Source organism: Pinus tabuliformis, chromosome 4_1 (genome assembly GCF_031772625.1).
Source record: "Pinus tabuliformis cultivar Carrire ecotype Pingquan chromosome 4_1, CPIR1, whole genome shotgun sequence".
Classification (NCBI taxonomy): Eukaryota; Viridiplantae; Streptophyta; class Pinopsida; order Pinales; family Pinaceae; genus Pinus; species Pinus tabuliformis.
Genome location: NC_142303.1, coordinates 333767022 through 333778254, shown reverse-complemented (window position 1 = coordinate 333778254; position 11233 = coordinate 333767022).

Genomic DNA, 11233 nt, shown 5'->3' with positions numbered 1-11233 from the left:
TTCTGTTAATTCAAATATAAACTCTACCTTATTAGCCATCACTTATGCTCATATTTTAAGAAAAATCAATTTATAAAAACAGATTCTAAAAGAACCGCATTTCTCCAAAACTATATGAGAGATTAATAAAGAAGTTATTTACACATTTTGAGTCATACTTTCCATTGCAATGAAAAGTATGGGGAATCATGATGCCATTATTGCCATTAGAGAAGTTACTAAATAATGTTAATAAATTTATTTAAACTTAAGGGTGTGATAAAGCATTCAATATATTGAAGGAAAATTTATTATTTCATTTATTTTTAGATAGGTTATAAACTTTGTATGTGTATGTCGACACATTAGAATTGCAATTGGAGTTTTGAGCATCATGTAGAGATAATGTATCACATAGTTTCTCTTTATGATATAAAATTATTTAATGCATGATAAAGCAGATCACCCAATTTTCTTTTATCATTTAATATGTGAAATTGTAAATTAATGTAATTAACAAAATTATATTTTTTGTATTTTGTGATCCATAATGAATTAAGCGAAGTCTTTTGGTAGAAATCACATAAGAGAAATTTTTGGCCGACGTGTTTCGAACCAACAAGTGTGGTTCATCATTAGGACTAGATGAAGAGGCAAACCATGGCAAAGGCTTAAACAGAGAGCAATGTAGAGACATAATTTCAAATAACAGTTATATTTGAACAATAATATTTAAATTATGATATCAATTTATTAATATATTAAATATAAATATTATTAAGTAATGGCTATATTAAACGGCTAGTTTTCGAAAATTAATATTTAAATAATGAGGTATTTTTTCTCCATTCAATCTCCTCCTCTTATGAATTAATAGTCAAATTGGTTTTTCTGCTGCGAGCCCGTGACCTAGCCCACGCCCCTGCCTCCCGCGCTGCCTCCTGCAGCAGCCCTGCCTGGCAGCCTGCTACTGTCAGGCTTCCTTCCTTCCCTCTGGCCTCCTGTTGGTGGGCTCCTTTCGCGCTGACCTCTCTTGTCCAGAGCTTGGCAGCCTTCTGTTGCTGAGCTTCCCTCTGCCCAATGTCTCATCAGCCGAGGGATGGCTCTTCTTCTCTGAATGGCGAACCAAACCAAGAAGCAGCTTTCACCTCCTTAATAGCTGATCAGGGAGTCCCAAAAGCCAAACCAGTTGCAAGTAAATTTGTTAAAAAACTAGATGAAATTCCTGAAATAGCCTTACCCCCCACTCTACCTCGGAAAGCAGCCATTTCTCTAGCCGAACGGGGACTGGTTGGGCAATTCACAGGTCTGTGGCCCTCCCCCAGAGCAGTTCAAGAATGGGTGGAGAGAAACTGGAGCGTCAATATACAAGGGAAAACTGCGATCAGGTTCTATGGAATGGGCTTCTACACATTTTTATTCGAATCTAAAGAAGATAGGAACCTTATTTTCATGAACGAACCATATTTCATGGATTCGTGAGGCCTATACTTGAACAGGTGGTCTCCGGACTTTGACCCCGAGATGGACATACCAAACGCAGTGCCGGTTTGGGTTAGGTTGCCACATCTCCCACTTCATTGCTGGGGGGATGAATCAGTCAAAGCTATAAGGAATGCAGTAGGCAATTATATTGATAGATGTGAACCAAAAGACAACATGCATGCTTGCGCCAGGATCTGCGTGGAAGTAGACTTGGGAAAAGGGCTCCCGGAGGCAATCAAACTCAGGGTGGATCAGTGGACGCACATCCAGCAGCTACACTACGAGAAAATCCCCTTCAGATGCAAGGTATGTCATGAGTATGGTCATTTTGCTAATAAATGTAGCAAGCTTAAGGATGTCGAGACAACTGAGAATGCAGAAACCCAAGAAAATAACTAGGAACAAGTGAAAAGGAAGAAAACTAGTAATAAACAAAATGCCCAGAACCCTCCTCAAGAAAATGAAAATACTACTACTTCCTCTCACCCCCTGTCACACGGAAAGAGTCGATAGTGCGGACACAACCGACCTCCCTAGAAGCCTAAGACTTTCTAGTGAAAAACAAGACAAATAGGAGCAATCATTCTCTAAATATGCATTTATACTATGAGAAATCAAGTGTTTTAGATCTTACCTGTAACCCAACGCTGTTGTAGTAGTCCAGCTTCGTTGATCCGGATGAGCTCCTCCTTCTCTTCGAAACCTGCATTCACTAACAATCAAACGATTAAATAGCACCTGAATATCACATAAAATAAAACACATTTAACATATAGACTAAGGAGTATATGAAACAACTCATAAATAACAAATTGTTGAGAAGAATGGACTTATTTGTATTAAAAGGTAACAAAAGAAACCATTACAACCTAAGCCTTGGTGTTGTGCAAGTTCCTCCCAGGGTCCAAAAGAGTCCTCCTTTACTCTGATCAGCTCACCCACTTCCAAATACAACAAGTAAAGATGGTAATCTCTCCTCACAAGCTTATACAAGGAAGTCCTAATTCCAGCAGCATCTACCCTTAGGAATGTTCAGCTTTCAACCTCCCCTCCTTCTGGCCCAATGCCTGTATTTATAGTGCTCTAGAGGAAGTTAATCAGGTCCACCATCAATGGGATAAGCCCCTCTTTGGGTGGGTTAGCTCCCCTCTTGATGGGATAAGTTCCTCTTCTATAGGGATACATGAACCATCTGGAGGCGCTCCATACACGTCAAACAAGCTTCTAGAAGGCTCTAGAAATGACCACAAGTAACTTTTTTGGAGTGAAACTTGCGCCTTTTGACCTTTACAGGAGTACGCACCCATTGCTTTACATACAGAGCGTACAAGTACGCATGTATTGTGAACTTGGGTTGCGTACACGCAGGTAAGGCTGAGAGAAACTGCGTATCCAGAGATAATTGACTTTAAATGACTTTTCTCTCTTTCTTTGAGTTTGACATGGAAAGCAGAGGCATGAGACTTGCCAAGGAGGATAGTATGACAGTGGATGGAGCCATACTAACTGCAAATAGTCATGGTGACATTTTTTAGTGTAACAGATTGCCCCCTAAAGTGCGAAGCCTGTAGTAGATTAGGGTTTTATATGATCTAGGAAGGGTGAATTACTTTATCATTTCAAGGAGTATCTTGCAGAGAGCCTGGTCAGAACCTGCAAATATTCAACACAAAATACATATATAAGATGATATCATCGCTGAGGTAGGCATTCCCATACTCAGATTGAAAACTTTAACTAACAATCTAACTACTGCTCTGATACAGGAATGATTTTGCAGTACATTACAATTATAGACTTTTGTTGACACAGTATGGACGCAGCCATCTGTTTATGATCAGTCTACTATATAATGAATACAAAACTCCTCGCAGCCTGGATGGTGGAAACTAGATCCAGGGTCTTCATTTCTACTTCCCGAATTGGTACGATTCTATCCATGTGAATAAATGAGTCGATGTCGAACATGGCAGAAACCACTTGATTACCAGTCGATGATGTAAACTGTTAACAAGTGTGAGAGAGACCACCAGTGATGTCAATGGTTCTCAAAGTACCCAGTACAATCCATGAAATGTGAATGAATGAGTTGATGTCGAACACGTCACGGAATCCTTTGATCGAAAGTCAATGATGTAAACTGTCGTCAAAGGCGAGAAACCTGCCATTGATGCATGCAGACCTCAAGGTACTGACGATCTCTAAGTCATCTTTCTAGATAATGTGCTGATGTCGATAGAAAGCGACCCGTTGCAGGCAAGCCCACAACACGAAATCATTGTTCAAGTTGAAGAAATGTTGCTGTAAGGACTGACTCAGGGATGGTCAAAATGGATGACAAGTATTTTGCATATGAATGGTTTATTTGCAGAGAACTCTTGAACACATAACGACACGACAGATGGCTTGGTGACTATTGACCCAAAGTTAAATCCCAGAAACGGTTGAAGTCTTTCAAAGTGGTTTGATCAACTTTAAGGCAAAGGATTTCCCAACCCAGGTGAATGAAAAGTGTCGTGTTCAAGAGCGGTGATAAGGTTCTTCTGTAACAAAGGATAACAAATAGGTTCATTCTTCTCTCTTTTCCCCCACCATTTCTGGCAAGTACCTCTTTATTTTTTACAAGCTTGAGGAGGATAACATATGCTTGATTATAAGCTCATCCTTCGGATGAGTCCAACTTAGTTTAGATTCGGACCCTAAGAAGGAGTGGTCCGTTCCTGTTTGTAATCGAACAGGTCCTTTACTGTGAAATTTTAATGAGTCCAGTATAGGAGAAACTCGGTGTTTTTCAATTTTAGAGAGTCTGAAAAAACTAAAGAAGACTCCAAGGTGAACTTTTTCGTAAATTTGTGTCTCCCAAGCCCGAAAAAGTATAAAATAATACCTGAGAGAACCGCTTGATCTTGCGACCAAGGAGTACTTTCATGTTTAGTGCCGTTGACCTGAAAAGTAAAAAGCGATCAAGGACACGTCGTTTTATTTCCAATATCGAGTTTGAAACGACAAAAACCCTGCAATCTTTTCGTGTTTTTACGGTCAGAAAAGGGCTATAAGAGGACCGTCTTTTAATTCCGTTTTAACGAGTGTAAAAGAAACGCTCGGCAATCTTTTCATGTTTTAGGAGTTAGAAAAGAGCTTGAAAGATGACTCTGACGTGAAAAATGATAATTTACCCTAAAGTCCCTTTGTCCTGCACAAAAACAACACATTACTCATACCTGTTTAAGATGGGCAAAAATACATTGAAAAATATCCTTTCATGGTGAAAAATAAACAAACTTGGCATTCATTTATCCAAAAAACCTATAAAAAGACTTTTTACCATGTCATTTTTACCATTTTACTGTTGAAGGTGAGAAAAGGGCTTTTGACAAGAAACTTCCCGTGGACATTGCGGAGAATCCGACCGTCGGAATCGAGTGCCGTCTCTTTCAGGTATTTCACAACATCCTCCTCTTCAATTTCATCCGTTTAGAATTTCATTTTAAGCTTTTATTTGATTTTTTAGAGGGTTTGGGGTTTTAGGATACGCTTTTCGGGGTACGCAGGTGCCCCATGGGCGACCTGCGTACCCCGACTTTTTCGTATATGGGAAAAAGGTCGGAGTACGCAGGCCGCCTTCAGAACAGCTGCGTACCGCCGCTCTGTTTCTGAACGCGGGGTGCGTACTCCACGCAAAGCAGATTTCCAAACCCCAAACTCAAAAACCAACCATCCAAATTTAATTTAATGAATTCTAATCAATGTTTTTTGGTGTGCAGGTTGCCCACCATGCTAGATTGGCGTGAAAGAGAACACGAAGACGTCGATTTGGCCGCAATAGGTCATCAACCTTCCATTGATGCTTTAAAGGCATGCGGTCTCTACAAGTACTGGGCCATACCTGGCATGAGGGCCCAGGTGCCATTCTTAGAGTGGCTGGTTGAAAGGTGGAACGTCCAAGATCAATGCTTCTACATCGGAGGGCACCAGCTCGAGATAGAGCCCTCTGACATATATTTTCTCACTGGCTTGCCTAATAGGGGCGAGCAACTGACTCTGTCCGGGACTAGGCCGGGTGGCCAATCCCTTGCTAGCCTCCGGCTAGAGTGGTGCAACAATCAAAACCAGGAGAAGGGGATAGAAATCAAATACATATCCCGACCTGAACTTATGGTAATTGCCTTTACGGTTACCAGACTTTGCGGCGCGGCCGCTTTGCACAATGCCACCGGGTCCCAAATGCGGATGGCTATAGATTGCTTCCGAGGCACCATTTTCAACTGGTGCGATGCTGTGTTGGCCAATATGAAGGGCCAACTGACTAGGGCAAAGAACGGACAATTGAAGACCTTTGGATATGGGCCTTTAGTTGTGAGCTTTGCCTTAGAGAGAGTTCCAATGTTGATCCCCCAGCATCTTACTGTTCTAGTTGGGCCTCCTCGGGAGCCTAAGTTGACGAGATGGGTTGCGGTAATGGCCCGGCATCCTGATGAGGGAGCGGCAGTGGTCTGATTTCCTGACGGTTACTTTCACTGACTAGAGAACCAGGTCTTTGCAATTCAGGATTTTCCTTATGCCGGAATGGATTTTCGGAATGATCCGGACATGGTTCTTCCACATGGAGAACAATGGGACGACAGAGGTACTTCATTTTTCACAAGTTTTTAAATTATCTAATTTTTTTATTTTTTATATATATCATCTCAAACTGACAGTAAAAATGTTCAAAATGCAGATGTAGGCCCACGGCGTCCGGCCAATCTCCGGGCTTTTGAGAGGAGACATCCAGTTGCACCGGCACCGGCCCCACAGGACGCGGCTGCAGAGACACTAGCTGAGTTGGAACAGGATCTAGAGCGTCTGATGGCGGGTATACCAGAGACTACTATAGATGATATTCCTATCAGACTTCAGCGCTATGTAGTCGCAGTCCCGGGACCTTTTAGGAGGTTTTTGTGTAGAGTGGCCCGTGCAGTGGTGTCGTATAGGGAGCATCACCAGTGATTGGATGGTCACTTTGTAGACACATGTGACATTTTGGTTTTTTGTACTTATCATTTTTGCCGATCATAAGGTGTTTTAAACCTATGATCGAAGACGATGTATATTTTTTGACACATTTCTATTTATATATATCATTATTACCAGCTTATTTTGTTAAACATGTGTGATGAAATGTTTGTAAATTTACAATTATTGCAAATATCTATTTAACATTCGAGATGCAATTGCATCTGCTAATGTATTTAAAGACCTTGGAATATGCTGATATTCAATGTAATCAAATTCACGTTCCAAGAGACGCACCTTCAAAAACAATCTTAATAACACTGGATTTCTAATGGCATAGACTCTATTAAGCTGTAATACAACGAGTTCAGAATCTAACCTCACTATCAAACTCCGAATCCCAAATGAAATAGATTCAGATAATAACTCAATCACTGCACTGTATTCTGCAATGTTGTTTGTTGTTTGACCGAGGCTCACCCCATGCATAGAAACTAACTCGTCAGCAAGCGAATAGATAACCCAAGCTGCGGAAGAGATATTCCGTGTACTACGACAAGCACCATCAGCAAATCCAATGTACGTTTGGAGAGGCGTCGACATCTGCAATATCAAGAGTAAAACCAAGATAAGCCAGAATAACGACGAAAAACACACTCTCTAAACTAAGCACACTGTCTAAACTAATCACACAGTCTAAACTAAGCACACATAGTAACTAGAAAGAGAAAACTAACCTAACTAAAATCTCCATACCCATCACTTAAGCATAATACCTCTTTAGGTAAAGTCCATTTTTGGGTTTACCCAAAGAGTCCCCTTCAAAGTCTACTAGCTCATAGGCCCCTTTTGCTAGCTTTCGCTTGACAATGTAGGGCCCATGCCACATAGGAACGAATTTTCCAGCACCTAACTTATCATTAGCTTGATCATATAACAACACTAGGTCTCCTTCCGAAAAATTTCGAGGAGTCACATTCCGGTCATACTGAGCTTTCATTCGTTTCGCGTGAGTCTCGATTGCTAAAGCAGCTTCACGTCGAGTCTCATCTAATTTAGCTAAGTATAACAGACGCTTCTCCTCTTCGGAAGTAGTTGGGAGTAATTCGATGGCCATTTGCAGTGACGGGATTTCGCATTCAATGGGCAGCACGGCTTCCAAACCATAAACTAGTTGGAAAGGAGTGAACCCTGTTGATGTTTTCACTGAGGTTCGGTATGCCCAAAGCGCTGAAAATAACATGTTGTGCCAATTCGAGCGATGAATACCAGTGATCCGTTGGATCATGATAACTAGAACTTTTTTGATAGACTCAACCAGACCGTTTGCTTGGGGATAATAAGGAGTAGAACTATCGTGACGTAAACCAAGCTGGCCTGTAAGTTCTGTCATCATAATGTTTCGAAAATGGCGCCCATGGTCAGTAATTATCGCTTGTGGGACACCAAACCTAGCAATAATGTGATTGAATACGAAAATTGCTGTTGTCTTGCCGTCTGCCTCGAATGTAGGCATCGCCTCGGCCCACTTAGTAAAATAATCAACCGCAAGGATGATATACGCATGCCCCCCGGCCGAGTGAGGGTTACAAGTAATAAAGTCGATACCCCATTTGGCGAATGGATCGACGGCAATTATAGGGTGGAGAGGAGCTGGTGGTGCGCGCATCTTGCGATCAAACACTTGACAGTTGTGGCATTTTCGGACCGCAATGATACAGTCTTTAAACATGGACGGCCAGAAATAGCTAGCACGCAACACCTTCTGAGTTGTGGCATACCCAGACATATGACCGCCACACGCCCCAGAGTGACAGTCATTCAAAACCCTTTCTGCCTCTTCGTGAGTTAAGCAACGTCGGAAAACCAAGTCTGCCCCACGGCGATAAAGAGTATCTCCAATTATTTTGTACTGTTGGGACTAGAATCAAATTTTCCGACGTTCCGTCTTAGAAGCTTCAGGCCGAAAGGATTGGGTTTGGAGATAGACAATTATATCCCCATACCACGGATCTAAAGTGCTGATAAGAAACAAAGATTTGTCCGCAATGGGCTCCTCTGCCACTGTTTCCGTGTCAGCACGCGGGAAATCACACATTAACTCGGCAAAGACTAAGGATTTCTTAGACTTGGATTTCTCGAACTCCAAATCGAACTCCTGCAGGATAACGATCCATTTGGAGTACTTGCCCCCTAGCAATTGTTTAGTCAGAATATAGATCATAGGGTTGCAATCCGAAATCACTGTAGTTTTACGGAGAAGAATGTAGTGATGAAAACACTGGATAGCTTGAACGGCTGCCAGTGCCAACTTTTCCACATGCGAGTACTTTAGCTCGGTTGGATTTAATGTCCGACTAAGGTAATATATCACATGTTCCGTTCCGAATTCATCTTCCTGAACTAAGACCATTCCAATGATGGAGTGGGAGGCGGCGAGATACAAAAAGTAATCTTGGTTGTAGTTGGGAGGATGCAGCAACGGTGCATGGGTCAACGCGTGTTTAAGTGCATCAAAAGATTTCTGAGCTATCTCATCCCAAGAGAATTGAGCATTTTGTTTTAACAACCGGGTGAAACCCTTTGTAACCTCGGCGTAGTTAGGAATGAATCGACGTAAAAAGTTTGCTTTCCCCTGCAAACTTTGGAGTTGGCACAGACTCGAAGGAGGAGGCAATTTGATGATAGCTTCTACCTTCGAGGGATCGACGCGGATACCGGCTTTTGAAACGACAAATCCTAGCAATCGTCCCACTTCTATACAGAAGACACATTTGTGTGGGTTCAACCGAATTCGATAATGCCGACACCTCATAAAAATAGCTCGTAAGTGGACAAGGTGATCAGCTCGATGTAAAGAATGAGCAGGCAAATCATCGAGGTACGACTGCACAATGTGCTTGATGTCGTGAAACGCATAAGACATTTCCCGTTGGAAAGTGGCTCTGGCATTCTTAAGTCCAAAAGGTAATTTGCAATAAGAAAATGTCCCTCAAGGACAAATGAAAGCCGTTTTTGGTTGATCGGCAGGTAGAATATTGATTTGGTTGTAACCGGAAAAACCGTCCATAAAGGAAAATATTTCACTGCCGGCACAATCATCAATTATTTGATCGATATAGGGCGTGGGATAGTTGTCTTTTGGACAAGCACGATTTATATCCCTATAGTCGATGCATATTCTTATTGTTCCTTGTTTCTTGTTAACCGGAACAATATTCGATACCCAATCCGTTAACGGGATCGGATAAATGAAACCTGCTTTCAACAGCTTTTCTACTTCTGCTTTAATTGCAGCCGCTTTCCTAGGGTGTATCTGACGCAGACGTTGCCGAACGGGTTTAGCGTCCGGGTAAGTCTTGATCTCATGAACAACAATGGAGGGATCAATTCCTGGCATTTCCTCATAGGACCAGGCAAACACGTCACGGAATTCTTGAAATATGGCCTTGTATGTTTGAATTTCGTCATCTGTACACGAGGCACCTATATGAATGTTCTCAATAGTTCCGGTTTTGACTGAAATGTCAATGGAAATAGTTTGGGAAATATTTCCCAAATTCAACTCTGAATCAGGATGTTTCATGGGATTCTGAGCGTCCTTGACATATTCAGCTGTAAAGATTGATGAAAAATCATTTTCAAAGTCATCACTCTCAGGTAAAAACGAAGATCTATGATGGAGATCTTCCCATGGTAGATCGTCTACACTTAGGATTTCGCGAAGTTGTTCGTCAGATGACACAACTTCAGGAAACGTTATCCGTTCTGAGGTTGATGTGAAAAGTGATTCTTCACCGACCACATTCATTTGGTCAATTTGGGTTGAACGCGAGTCGGTAAAAGACTGCACGGCCTCATAAGCTATTTCATATGGACTCAAAGGCATAGCATCACCGAAAGAGTCTATCTCAGATTCAGATGGGACAATCCAAGGATCATCATAAATAATAGTGTCTGAAGTAATCATATGAATGAAATCAAATGAAGGGTCTGCGTTGATTGGAGGAAAAGGAAAAGTTCCCAGTAAACCGGAATCTTTAACTAATCCTACACCAACATCCTTATAAGGGATAGTCGTTTTACCGACAAGCTGGATACTCTCTGAAGAGGCTGGGTCGGATGAAAAGTAAGCCAATTGGTCTATCGTCACGATCTTACCATTATGTGGAAACTTCATAACTCTGAAGACCGATGACACGACCACTGTCATAGCGTAAGACCAACTGCGACCCAAAAGAAGGTTGTAGTCTAGAGGGGCATCAACCACCTCCACATCCAGACTAACGGTTTTTCCTTCAACCCCTATAGGAAAATCCTATAGAATGCCAAACGGATGGAACCCACGGCCATCAAAGGCCTTAAGAATGGTCGGGGATTGGTTCAGCGAAGGAGAACCAAGCGATCTCCAACACTGAATCGACATAATACACGTAGAAGCTCCTTCATCAATTACAGTCCGATGAATAGGCCTGTTTTTGACTATCACTGGGATCTGGAAAGCCATCTGATGAGGGAGATGCGGTGTACTATTTTCTAGATCAAAGATCATCAGGTTCGGGTCCTGAATATCAACAGCTCCTATAGCCGACAAAAGTAATTTTTGTTGTGCTGGGCATGATTGCAGCACTTCTAAAGCCGACATTGCTGAGGGTGAAACAGCTAAGTCCTCAACAATGTTATAATTCTGAGCTGCTCTCGCATGTGGATTGAAAGCAGACTTTCGAAGTATACCCTTGGCGGGCGGTTTGATTACCAAGTCCGGGTTAGGTCT